The sequence below is a fragment of the Diabrotica virgifera genome, chromosome 5 (genome assembly GCF_917563875.1).
Source record: "Diabrotica virgifera virgifera chromosome 5, PGI_DIABVI_V3a".
NCBI classification, from domain to species: domain Eukaryota; kingdom Metazoa; phylum Arthropoda; class Insecta; order Coleoptera; family Chrysomelidae; genus Diabrotica; species Diabrotica virgifera.
This window is the reverse complement of record NC_065447.1, coordinates 73,243,566-73,258,360: the sequence shown is the minus strand read 5'-3', so window position 1 is coordinate 73,258,360 and position 14,795 is coordinate 73,243,566. Positions and strand designations below refer to the sequence as shown.

Below are 14,795 nucleotides of genomic sequence, written 5' to 3'. Positions count from 1 at the left end.
AATCAGATACACATACCTATCATAATTCAATACAACCAGTCCAAATTCTACAAAAAATCGTAATTAGAGGAGGTTAGAAAACTTCTTAAAAATCAAAATAAATTAAAGATGTTACTCAACAGATTAAAAAGACAGTGAATAAAAATGGTAAATAGCAAAGTTTTCCGATAAAACTGCGTGAATTAGATTTTTTTTTTCGCTAAATAGACAAATTCGTTGAAGTTTTTCAGAAATATTGTAAAAGAGGCTAAATATACTCAGTTTCTTGGACATTCAGCCAACATTACTTTAAAATTTTCAAGTGAATAATGTATATAATATGTATTTGTTGTATCGATAGTTTTGCTTGTAAGATGTTTATTTCGTATCTCATGCACTCTGATATTCGTAATTTACTTCTTAGTTCTATTATGTATTGTTTATTTAATTCGATATTTCTTTTTTTGTAAGATTTTAATGATACGGTGAAACAGTAAATTTTTCCAATAAATCTGGGTGAATTAGTTTTCTTTTTTGGTTATATAGTGTAACAACCTAGACACCTTTTTTTCCAGAAGTAATGATATTTTATTTCAATATTTCCATCGTCGCTACGATGAGAGTCGTAGGTAATCATTTAATTTTAGAAAATATTTATCCTGAATAAGATTCAAATTTACATGTCTATCAAGTTTGTTTTGTTTAGGCAAGCAGGCACTAATTCGTAAAATTATTTTTCCTTAACTTGATTTAATTCCAAAGCATAAACATTCACTGATATACTATTTACTATTTCAAACTTCGAGTTATGACTTATTGGAGCTTCCAAGTCCTCGGTTTTCAAAACAGTATATGGATATGACGATGTAAGTTCTTTATTTATTTTATTTTAGCTGGATCTTCTTCTTCAAGTGCCATCTCCGCGACGGAGGTCGGCAATCATCATAGCTATTCGGACCTTGGAGACAGCTGCTCTGAAAAGTTCGTTTGATGTACATCCGTACCATTCTCTCAGGTTGCGCAGCCACGATATTCTGCGTCTCCCTATGCTTCTTTTTCCTTGAATCTTTCCCTGCATAATGAGTTGGAGCAAGTTGTATCTCTCTCCACGTGTAATATGTCCGAGATATTCCAATTTTCTGGTTTTAATTGTATTTAAGACTTCCATTTCTTTGTTCATCTTTCTCAGAACCTCTTTGTTTGTGACGTGTTCTGTCCATGATATTTTTAGAATTCTTCTATATACCCACATCTCGAATGATTCCAGTTTTTTCATTGATGCAGCATTCAAGGTCCAAGCTTCCATTCCGTAAAACAGAGTCGAGAAAACGTAGCACCTAGCCAACCTTATTCTTAGCTCTAACCTTAGATCTCTTGTGCAGAGCACTTTTCTCATTTTGTTAAGCTGGATAAAGAGAGCTAATAATCATCTAATAAAAGCAATTTTGATCATCATTTTTGATATTTATGTACCAAATTATGTACAGTTTTTTAGACGTTGTCAACACTGCTTTAAAATATTTCGGCAAATAATGGTGTAATTGTAGAAATACATTTGAAACTAGCCAATATGAAGGAGATTGGTTGGTAGCGTTTTTTGAAAGCATAATATCTTAAGGAGTTACTTATTGCATTTATAAATTAACTCGATGATGGGTAAGTAAAAATTGGGTAATATGTATTGAAAATGTGACAGTATACCTACAACAAAAGACACGATATCTTAAAATTTTGAAATAATAAATATGAATACTAATATCCTATTTCAAGCTGGATGAGAAGCTAGAAGATAGAACTAGAAATTTTAATTCATGTTTAGACGAAATAGTCAAGATTTTTGAATTTGGTGTGCCTCTTGTATGGCTTTTCCAATGCTTGAATTTTGTATCTTATACATACCGTATTATTTTCTTCCATATACAAATGTATCACAATATGAAAGTTCTAATCTGATTCTGATTCTAATTCTAATTTTTCCATAAGTGAATTAGAAACCTGTTTAAAATGCAATTAAAATACTGTACTTATAGAATGATTAAGAAAATTTCCGATTGTAGTAATGGCGTTAGTGCAAATAAAGAATTATATCGACACACACCTTAAGTTTCCAGATGGTTGGTAAGAATATATTTAGTTCGAATTATTTTAAAACCGTCCAAAGATCCTTCGACACCTAGTTCGAATTATTTTAAAACCGTCCAAAGATCCTTCGAAACCAGAATCATACCAGGGTAAATTCTTAGAGTCATGTGTACTAAAAACATTCGAAAGAATGATTAAGTCATAATTAATAATGACATTATTTTCTACCTACGTATCGTGTATTTTTCGTGTTTTTTTTGTATCTTTCGTAAAACAATAAGGAGCGCAAGAAAATTTATTATTTATTATTTTTATTGTGAATAAGCCACATTTTTACTTTAAAATTAGTTTATTTTGACCTATCGATTTCCCTTTCGGAGATCATTCTCATAGTACAAATGTATTTGATTTTTTTTGATTGGATCAATAGAAGTTCGATTTTTTGCTTATTATTAACTTGTGTATACCCATAATAAGTAATTTTCTCAATCGGATTACTCTAATTATACTAAAAGACTTTTGCTTTGAAAATTTGCGACCTATTTCTATTAGATATCTTCCTTTTAGATATATTTTTTGTCTTTGTCATTTATATTGCACTAAGTCGAAGTTCTTTTTCATATCGATGAATTCAATTTGTTTTATGCATGGGATTTTATTTGAGATCACATTTAAAACGTACTTTATAACAAAAATTTGTATTCTCCAACTGATTAGAACTCTAAATCTGGTTTGAAAATAATATGAGAAATATCGGTGGTTTGGACTTAGCGAAAGAATTTATCTGATATGTATTGTAGGTATTATCGATATAATGATAGATTTAGCAATTAGTGGCTTGCATATATTTATGCTTCATATACTGACATTTTGCACCTAGGGAGAGATAATGTAAATATTGAGAGTTGCATGGTAAAAATAAGAGGTTTACTAGTTTGGACATAATGAAAGAACGCCTGTGTATAATAGAGTACGAAAGATTTGGATGTTTCTCAGTAAAAACGAAAATAATAAAGCCCTTTTGACATGCTGATGTATTTGATTTTTATGTCTGACTAGAACTCTAAATCTGGTTTGCATACAGAGTGAGTTTTATGTATGGAAACACTCAATTATCTCGGAAACGGCTTGCAAGATTTTTATAGATTTTGATGGGTATGAATTTTCTGAGGCGGTCTATATTATAGTGACAATTACATTGTTGTCAGATTTTCCGTTTTTCTGGAAATCCAATTCCGTATTTCTAATAGGACAAGAAGTCGTTATTTGAGTTTTGAAGTCCTAAAGAAATACTGATTATTTTTCATGTTATTTTCCCTACAACTAAATGCCATAATTTCGAAGTTATTGCTACATTTATTAAAAAAATTTAAACAAATTATAAAAACCAATAGTGTACAAAAGTATACAACACGATAGTATACGAAAAGTTTGGATGTTTCTTAATAGAAACGAAAATACTAAAACCCTTTTGACATGCTGATGTATTTGATTTTTATGCTTGACTAGAACTCTAAATCTGGTTTGAAAATAATGTGAGAAATATCGGTGGTTTGGACTTAGCGAAAGAATTTATCTGATATGTATTTTAGGTATTAGCGATATAATGATAGATTTAGCAATTGGTGGTTTGCATATATTTGTATTCCATTTTGATACACTGATATTTTCTAGGAAGAAATAATGTAAATATTGAGAGTTGCGTGTTAAAAATAAGAGGTTTACTAGTTTGGACATATAGAAAGAACGCCCGTGTATAATATTTTACGAAAGATTTGGATGTTTCTCAGTAGAAAAGAAAATACTAAAGCCTTTTTGACATGCTGATGTATTTGATTTTTATGCCATTGTATTTTATTGGTTGAGGTACTGTAAGTTACGATTGGACGGAAAATACGTATCTAAGACCCTTTTGACATGATGTATTTTATTTTTCTGTCACTGAACTCTATTGGTTAAATCGTATCATTTGAGAATTCGTATGTCCCTATTGCACCAAGAGGACCGAAGATACAGAACTCCTTTTTAACATTCTGCTCTATTTGATTTTTCTGTGTCTGGTGGTTAAATCATTTGTATCTAATGTCTTTATGGCATGATGTTATGTTTATTTTTTCTATATTATTCAATTTGTTAAATCACATGATACCTCGCATATCTCTCAGAGAGGGATGGATTGGACATATCAAAATACTGCTTCTATTATATCTTATACGTTATCAGGGGCATTAGTTACGTATTTTCAGGATACAGCCAAAAGGGCATTAGTTATATCTTCTGTTTTATTGGTCCAATCGTGACGTAAAAGTCGGGCCTCCACCACAAAACGAGACAAAAATGAGCAGAATGGACCTTAAATTTTTTTTTAATTTCCCCCAGCATCTGGGGAAAAATTGATTTTCTATCTAACTCTAATACACAGACTCTTATGGGAGGCGCTGTTGCTAGATGTTGCGAAATGCCCAGTTTGTCAGTAGATCTAGGAAATTTTTTTGTGCGCCCATACCGTTGGGCACTACATACCTACAACTTTTATTGTCTATGCCTCTCTACGTTACGCCATTTAGGCATGTCTACAACTTTTATTGTCCACGTCTCTCCTTACGTCTATGCCTCTCTACGTTAATCCGTTTAGGTACTACATGCCTACAACTTTTATTGTCTATACCTCTCTTTTTACTTGTGTATATATAATTTTCTCAATCGAATTACTCTAAAAGACTTTTGCTTTGAAAATTTGCTATCTTTTTCTATTAAATATCTTCCTTCTAGATTTTTTTTGTCTTTGTCATTTATAATGCACTCAGTCGAAGTTCTTTTTCATATCGATGAATTCAATTTGTTTTATGTATGGGATTTTGAGATCACATTTAGAACGAATTATGGTAGATTCCTTCAACGTAATATCTGTATCAGGACAAATTGGAATAAAAATAGCGAGTTTAACTAAAAATACTGAAATGGAATAAAAATGGTGAATTGGAATAAAAATGGCGAATTGGTGGCACCAAATGTTATGGCCGTAGATAAAATATAGTATGCAGCTCGTAACGGTTAGTTTATGGATTAAATAACATATTCGATACTCCCCACACCTTTAACGTACCACAATCTCCAATCAGACCAATGCTAATGAGATGTCACCATCGCTTACACATAAATTATGTTACGGTCGTAGATAAAATATATGCCTCTCTACGTTAAGCCGTTTAGGTACTACATACCTACAACTTTTATTGTCTATGCCTCTCTTTTTACTTGTGTATATATAATTTTCTCAATCGAATTACTCTAAAAGACTTTTGCTTTGAAAAATTGCAATCTTTTTCTATTACATATCTTCCTTCTAGATTTTTTTTTGTCTTTGTCATTAGGTACTACATACCTACAACTTTTATTGTCTATGCCTCTCTTTTTACTTGTGTATATATAATTTTCTCAATCGAATTACTCTAAAAGACTTTTGCTTTGAAAATTTGCAATCTTTTTCTATTAAATATCTTCCTTCTAGATTTTTTTTTGTCTTTGTCAACTCAGTCGAAGTTCTTTTTCATATCGATGAATATATTCGTTACTACCCACACCTTTAACGTACCACAATCTCCAATCAGACCAATGCTAACGAGATGTATAGCGCCAACTATCGGATAATAGCTGAATTATGGTAGATTTCTTCGACGTAATGTCAAGGAAAATTGGATAAAAATGGCGAATTTGAATAAAAATTGACTAAAAATGGCGTCATCCAGCGGCTAATAGGTAAACTATGGTAGATTTCTTCGATGTAATGTCAAGGAAAATTGGGTTAAAAATGGTGAATTTGAATAAAAATGGCGAATTTGAATAAAAATGGCGAATTGGAATAAAAATACCGAATATGTTACGGTCGTAGATAAAATATAGTATGCAACTCGTAATGCTTAGATTTCTGCACGTGATTGGTTTAAATAACATATTATGTTATGGTCGTAGATAAAATATAGTATATGTAACGTGCTTCTTTCCAACGATCCCTTTGTACGTCACGATCCAACACCCCCCTTTCCAATACCTCACACGTCGGACCAATAACACCGGAGATATGCTTTAGTGCCGTTTTGGCTATGCCGCCATCTTTGTTTTTTGTGTTAACGTATTCGTTACCTCCTCCCCTTTCCGATGATACCTCACACGTCACGATCGGACCAATAACAACGGAGATATGCTTTAGTGCCATTTTGGCTATGCTGCATCTTTGTTTTTTTTGTGTTAACGTATTCGTTACCTCCTCCCATTTCCTATGATACCTCACATGTCACGATCGGACCAATAACAACGGAGATATGCTTTAGTGCCGTTTTGGCTATGCCGCCATCTAAAAATACTGAAATGGAATAAAAATGGCGGATTGGTGTCATCTAGCGGAAAATAACTATGGTAGATTCCATTATGGAAGATTACTTGTGACGTCAGCATCTATCTCACTCTTACTCATTGGGAAGGTACTTCTCTCTCTAACACATTGATTTCCCTATCTCTATGGAAGATTCCTTGTGACGTCAGCATCTATCTCACTCTTACTCATTGGGAAGGTACTTCTCTCTCTAACACATTGATTTCCCTATCTCTATAGTCATGCCCGCTTTGGTTATCTACTGACACCTGATATGAAAAACATTGTAACTCACTTTTGCTTAGTTTACAGGAGAGCGATTTAAAGAAATTTCCAAAACATTTTATTTTTTTACTGGGTCAGCTTTTATATTTTTTGTAATGTTCTTAATCCATATTTTATAACTTTTTCTCAGCTTTTCACTTTTACATATCACATTGTTGTCAACAGTACTGGTCCTGATTTAGGTCGAGTTACAGTAGCAAATTTTTTCAGAATTTTAGGTGAAAATCATTGTAAGTGGTTCATACAATGATATTTCAACACATTATGTTTCTTTGGTTAGGTGCATATAAATTGTAACTAATCAGTAAATATTCAAATAAAGAGATTATAATTAATTTATTTTATTGGTTTTACTTGAAACGTGATTTTTTTGCTCAGACAAGTAGTATTTAAGAATTTACGTCATACATACTAACAAGAAGTAGGTAAATAAAATAATATCTTTTAGATTTATTTATTACAAAATGAACATTTACAATGTTGTTCTGAAACTATTTCCTTGTGGCATTTTTATAATAAACTATTTTTAATGGAAAATAAGCCACAATTTTACCAACAAAATGATTTTATTAACGTTTCGAAGCCCAAATCGGGTTTCGTTGTCAAAATACAAAATACTACTAAAATAAACAAAAATATTGTTGCTAAGTAAAAAAATTCTTCTAGTAATTTATTTAATCTTAATAAAATAAATTTATTGTTAATAAAATCATTTTTTTGGTAAAATTGTGGCTTATTTCCCATTAAAAATAGTTTATTTTAGAACATTTACAAATTATAAAACAGTTTATATTCTATTAAAAAATAAACAAAATTAACCCCATGCAAACTTTTATTCAGAGTAATTGTCCGAATATTCCGTTTGTTGAGAGTGGGGAAGATTTAAATAAAAACTGCAATATTGCTCTGGTATAGCTTTACCAGAGCACAAAGCAACAAGATCTTTATATTTTGAAGTGGTTATGGGAAGTAACCCATTATATGCTAAAGGAATTTGTACTTCCCATAAATCGTGTATATTTTTATTCCTGGATTTGGTAGCCCTTTTGCTCGATTTTGGTTTGCATTCTGTTTATAAACGATAATTGATCAGAAATAAGATCGTACTGAAAACTAATATAATAGTGTAGGAAACAGAGGTTGAACCTTGCAAAATGGATACAAGTCCGGTTTTATTTTTTTTCTGGCATATCAAGGGGTACTTACTATAAGACTAACTTTTTCTGAAAAAATTTCGCCCCGGAACCCCTCCTTTTCACCCCTTTAAAGGGGGTAATTTATGGTTTTTGCAGAACGTAGCCCTTCCTGTACCTTTTAGAAAAAATTTCTTTTATAGAAATATGAAGAGGACTATATTTTCTACGATTTATTTTCGACAGCATCTCTCTATCATCCACTGTTTAGCAAGGGTGGCGCCCCAAAGTTGACAAGTTTTTAAAAAAGATGTTTTTAATAAAATATATATTTTTCCCTAACTGTAACGGAAATTAAAAAGAAATGCTGCGGAAATTATTCACAAATAGATGATTGATTTTTTGGTATAGATTTCACTTAAGGGTAATTGCCCTATTTTTAATTACAGGGTGTTACATTTTAAAAAACCCCTTTTTATACCATCTGAACCGTTTATGCTAGAGTAAAAAGACTTTCAGCAATTACCCATGTACTGGTGTTATTTACAAATTTGTATAATGCACCCCCATTTTTTCCCCGGAACCACCCAAAAAAAAAGAAGAATTAATAAATAAAGTGATTTTCTTGGAATCCTTCACACACAATGCCCTTCATTAATATGCTTCATATATCATTTTGTGCAAATTATTATTACCCATGCATGAACACTAAAAACGATTTCCTAGTGCAACCCCTGTAGCCAAAAACAATAAATAAAATGGGGGGTTGAAATTTTTTTTTTGTTTTTTGCTTTTTGATCCATATGGGCATATGCTTCATCAATAGTGCTTTTCAAAAATATATATGGTTATTGCAACATCCCTGCGCAAACCACCCCTATCCTTGAAAATATACTGCAGAAACTACCCCTATACCTTATCCAGTATGTTTTTACGATTTTCTCATTACCTATTCATTTTTTTTAAACAAAATTTATACAAGGTTAAAGACCACTATTTCCTCTAAAAATTAGGTCGTATTCATTTTTTTGTTTAAGCAACCGTTACGGTACAGTGGCGCCGTAAACCTCATATATGCTTTGACGGGCTCCAGTTTTTGTTTATTTTTTCGTCATCTGTTTGTTTTATTGATAAAGTACTTATGTAAAATAAAACAACACAGTGTAACCTACAAATCATGACCTATGCACATTTTACATTCTTTGCTCCCCAAAGCTACAGTGGTGGCCCAAAATAATTTTTTTCATATTTTCGCCACCTACACGCATTTTATTGCGTTAATGCTACCTTAATAGCACAATATTCACCCCTAAGTGGTCGCTAAGCAGTGGCAGGGAGGGGTGATGGGGGCGATCACCCCCACCCCTCTCAAACCAAGTGATATTATATTTGAAGATTATAAAAATATTCATTTATTTTTATAGAAATACTCATATTATATTAATATTATTTTTATAAGAATGACTTTTTATGCTTTAGCGACAGTGGCGGATCCAGCATCGTTAAGAGGGGGGTGCCAATTGGTTAAATTTCTATAAAAATAAATGAATATTTTTATAATCTTTGAATATAATATCACTTGGTTTGAGAGGGGGGGGGGGGGAGGTGATCACCCCATCACCCCTCCCTGGATCCGCCACTGCGTAGCGACCACCTAGGGGTAAATATTGTGCTGTTAAGGTAGCATTAATGCAATAAAATGCATGTAGGTGGCGAAAATATGCAAAAATTTATTTTGGGCCACCACTGTGGCTTTGGGGAGCAAAGAATGTAAAATGTGCATAAGTCATAATTTGTAGGTTACACTGTGTTGTTTTATTTTGCATAAGTACTTTATCAATAAAACGAACAGATGACGAAAAAAAAACAAAAACTGGAGCCCGCCAAAGCATATATGAGGTTTACGGCGCCACTGTGCCGTAACGGTTGCTTATACGAAAAAATGAATAGGACATAATTTTTAGAGTAAATAGTGGTCTTTAACCTTGTATAAGTTTTGTTTAAAAAGAATACATAGGTAATGAGAAAATCGTAAAAACATGCTCGACAAGGGATAGGGGTAGTTTCTGCAGTATATTTTCAAGGATAGGGGTGGTTTTCGCAGAGATGTGGCAATAACCATATATATTTTTGAAAAGCACTATTGATGTAGCATATGCCCATATGGATCAAAAAGCAAAAAACAAAAAAAAAATTTCAACCCCCCATTTTATTTTTTTTTTGCTACAGGGGTTGCACTAGGAAATTGCTTTTGGTGTCCGTGCATGGGTAATAATAACGTGCACAAAATGATATATGAAGAATATTAATAAAGGGCATTGTGTGTGAAGGATTCCAAGAAAATCAATTTATTTATTAATTCTTCTTTTTTTTGGGTGGTTCCGGGGAAAAAATGGGGGTGCATTATACAAATTTGTAAATAGCACCAGTACATGGGTAATCGCTGAAAGTCTTTTTACTCTAGCATAAACGGTTCAGATGGTATAAAAAGAGGTTTTTTAAAATGTAACACCCTGTAATTAAAAAAAGGGCAATTACCCTTAAGTAAAACCTATACCAAAAAATCAGTCAATTATTTGTGAATAATTGCCGCAGGATTTCTTCTTAATTTCCGTTACAGTTAGGGAAAAATATATTTTTTTTAAAAACATCTTTTTTAAAAACTTGTCAACTTTAGGGCGCCACCCCCGCTAAACGGTGGATGATAGAGAGATGGTGTCGGAAATAAATCGTAGAAAATATAGTCCTCTTCATATTTCTATAAAAGAAATTTTTTGTAAAAGTTACAGGAAGGGCTACGTTCCGCAAAAACCACAAATTACCCCCTTTAAAGGGGTGAAAAGGGAGGTTCCGGGGCGAAATTTTTTCAGAAAAAGTTAGTCTTATAATAAGCACCCCTTGATATACCAGAAAAAAAATAAAACCGGACTTGTGTCCATTTTGCAAGGTTCAACCTTTGTTTCCTACACTATAATATCGCTACTTCAATACAAAAGGGCCACAAATCAAAATCACAGTTTTTACAGAGGAGCTACTCAAAGTTTTGACATTTATTTTTGGTTCATTTTTCTTTTATTTTTTATCATTTATATGCAAGTAATATATTGTTAGAAAGGTAAATTTAAACTATATTTGATATTGTATTTACATACAGCATAATTATTTTCCTGAAAGAGATATTAGCAGATATGGCCCTTTTGCATAAAAAATATTTCTTATGTCATGATAGGAATTTGAAATAAACGGACACATACCAAAAAAACAAACATTTTAATCAATGTTTTTGTCACTAATTAATGTAGATTTTGAGTAAAATTATTACAAAAAAGTCTTATATTATCAAAATAAAATATTACAATGTCAGTCTACAAAAATAACAAAAGTTAATTCCAAAACTACTACTAAAAGGTACAATTTATAGCTAGTTAATAAAAACACTGTCACATTTTGTTCATAATTCGTACTTATTAAACATTATTAGTTAAATAAACAACTAGAAACAATAAGAAATCGCGATAAAAATGACTCAACCGTATATAAAAATCTATGTGACTGTATAAATATGTAATTTGAATATCAGTCTTAAAGATTGGAAAAGAATCCTTCATAATACTTTGGTATGATATTTTTATTTATCAGATTAAGAATACCCTGTTTCTTTGGTTGTGCAATTTTCAGCTTCTGAGAATATAGTCTCTTTGGTGTAATATCAGAATTACTCGAGTTTTGTTGCATTTTTTTAATGTCATCACAGATTTGAATGCTTCATCTTGATAAGAAGTCTTATTGACGATTAAAGACGATTAAAAACAATATACAGTGGACTGGACTCTCTCCTAATCTCTATTATCTCTATACATATTTATAAATAGTTCTAAGAATAAAAAACACGATTACCTTCAAACCCCTTCAAAATGCACTAACGCTTTGTATAATAACAAAATACTGAAAATTCTACAAAATTCAATTCCTATTATTCTCAATGGTTCGGGACTGCAAGTTATTAGAAAATAAATCTGATTTTACAATGTCTTCACACTCGCTGCATAATAGAAAAAGGTATCAATGTTTTACAGCTGTTTAGTGTCTCCAATAAAAACAGTTTTTAACAACTCACAAATTTCAATGTAATTGTAACGGTTCCTAAGACAAGTTATTAGATATAATAAATAAATCTGGGCCTCGGAGGTAAACTTCATAGTTACTGTTCAGCAATGTATTTTTACCATATTTATTTATGACTATCGGATGTAATAAACCTTACTCAACAATAATAACCCATAGAGAGACAAAAAAAGTGCCGAAATGAAACTTTTATTATTAATGTGTAAATTTAGATGAGGTCAAAAAATTTGACCAATGTTTATAATTTTTTTACTGAATGGGCGTTTGTAATAATCAAACAAAATGATTGTATTAATCAGTTTACTACATCATAAAATATACAGGGTAAATTTTTTCTTACAATTTAAGCAAAAATGTTAATGGTTAAAAAAATTAAACTTTTAGTATCCCATAAATAGGTCTAATCCTAATGGGTCGCTCGTGTCAGAGTCAAGCGTGTACAAAATTGCCAATAAGGCACGCTCTCGTATCAGAGCGTGCACATTAAGGGGTTAATAAACTACATAAGAGGCAACAAAACAATTCCAATATTATTGTTGTTTGATATAACGAGATCCGCTTATAACGAGGGTCTTGGTCCGCCATTTCAGTTCTCGTTATAGGGAGAGTCTACTGTACAAGTAAATAAAAACAACGGCATTTTACTTTATAATAATAACATTTGACTGTCATAAAAAATGCAAAACAGTCGTGTCCCAAGATATGGCCCTTTTTTTTATTTTAAATGATATACTAACTACGAGAATATAAGCAAAATGAACGTATTCTGTAATACATCCTTTTTGATTGAGAAATAAAAATATATATTATGCGAATATTTTGTATAAAATGACCGTATTTCGTTACACATCTCTTTTGTTTAAGAAATAATAATGTACTTACGTGAATCTTCTTTGCAAAACGGACGTATTTCGGAATGTGGCACTTTCGTTTATAAAAACGGTAACAACGACTAGGGTTTTTTTAAATGTGGCTGTTTAGCACAAAAGAAACGTGCGGTCACTTCGACTGCCAGGACACAACTAACAAAGTGGCGGTTTTGTCCATATTTTTTCTTTCAAACACAAAAATGCAAAAAGGGCGCAAGTGTCATTTCGATATTAAAAAACGTAAAATACATGGGGGTTTCAGTGGTATATAAAAATATGACTGCTTAAGGTTAGATTTTTTGAATAAACGCGATTTTCGTATTTTTTGATTTGTGGCCCTTTTGTACTGAAGTAGCGATATGTGGTTGTTCTTTATATATTTTTACGTATTGTATTTTCGACCAGAAAACTTGTCGTTTATCTATATCTAAATCCCAATTCGGTATTTTCCTTAACATTGCTTTAAAGTCAAAGATGTCATTTTGACTTAGTTGTTTCAAATCGTATGGTTTTCTTTTGCTGGAACAGAGTTTATATGCGCACGAATCGAATTGTTAATACTTTCGTCTGCAGAATTTGCCCTGTTCTTGTGGCGACCACGCATATCTCCAGGTATACGGCCTCCGCCTTCATGACTATCAATTTTTTTGAATAGTGTAGTTAACCACATATCTGTTATGTTAAAAGTGTCCAAAAATGTTTTCTTACAAACTTGAAGTCAGTGTTCTGTCAACTGCAAATTATATTCATATGTCCAGTGTCTTCTGGACTCTTTTAGCTTTCCTCTCTTGGTCATGATCAGCCATTGCCCAAAAATTATTAAATACATGGAGTCTATCATTTTCTGATAATTTCGATTTACATTTTCTGATACATTTATCATTACATCCAGGTCCCAGTTCTCTAATTTTCGATAATTTTCTAGTTTTGCCAGTAAATTCTTGGCCAGAGTTCCTCAGTTTCTTCAAGACCTTCATTTTTCAAACACTAGGATCCCTTTGTCTCTTCCTTCTAAGATTTTTCTTCTTGGGGTATTGTTTTTTCTTAGCAGACGTATCTAATTGTATCTTCGGTGCATGTAGAAGTTTGCACTGTCGATGTATCTTGAGCGTGCAATCCACTGTGACCATTGATTATCTGAGTTTCATCAGTAGAAGTTAGTTCAGCAGTGAATGATATAGGTGATATTATTTTTGTTTGAAATTCTAAACTAATATTTTTATGTGAGTTTTTACGATTTGAGGCATGCTTACTATGCTCAGCAGTTAATATTATAGAATTTACCTCCTGACTATATTTAGTTACAATGTTGTTCATCGTAATATTCCACTACCTTGCTTTCTTGTATCACAACTTACAATGTAGTTATAAAAACTTACTCAATAAATGTTTCGAGAAAAACATTGTATCCCATGTTACAATGTTTTAGTAAAAAAGTTTCATCAATAATAAAAAATTTTAATATTGTAACATTGGTTACAATGTTTTTTCTACCCAGTGGTCAAAAATTTGCACTTACAATGAGGTTATTTTGTTAAATAACTTTATAATTACATAAGATAGTATAAAAGTTCTTAGACCAAATTAAAGGTTATCGTTTATAGATGCTATTTAAGCCATAGCTGAAAAACATTGTAAGTGGAGATACAATGTTTTTCATATCAGGTGTCGATAATTTGGACCACATATACTACAAATATCAAGGTTCAAATTTAGGTATAAAGCCATCTCAGACTTTACCTATTACAAAAATGGCGGGCATTCAAAATAGCTACTATACCTATGTGACTAATAGCACGATAACTTTAGAACGAAAAGTCCGATTTCAACCAAATTTGGTATATAGGTTATTTTTTTGATGTGTAAGACCAAGGTCTGGAACCGGAATAATCGATTTACCAGAAGCTGTGTTTTTCCTGATTTTTATGTGAAAATATGTTGTTTTTTTAC

The 14,795-nt window shown here is 31.7% G+C and overlaps 1 protein-coding gene across 2 annotated transcripts in view; it reads left to right on the top strand.

The window, feature by feature from the left end:
- Positions 1 to 14,795, top strand: part of LOC114329770 (bone morphogenetic protein 1) — a 1,195,441-nt gene that overhangs the window by 661,180 nt on the left and 519,466 nt on the right. The window lies entirely within an intron of this gene.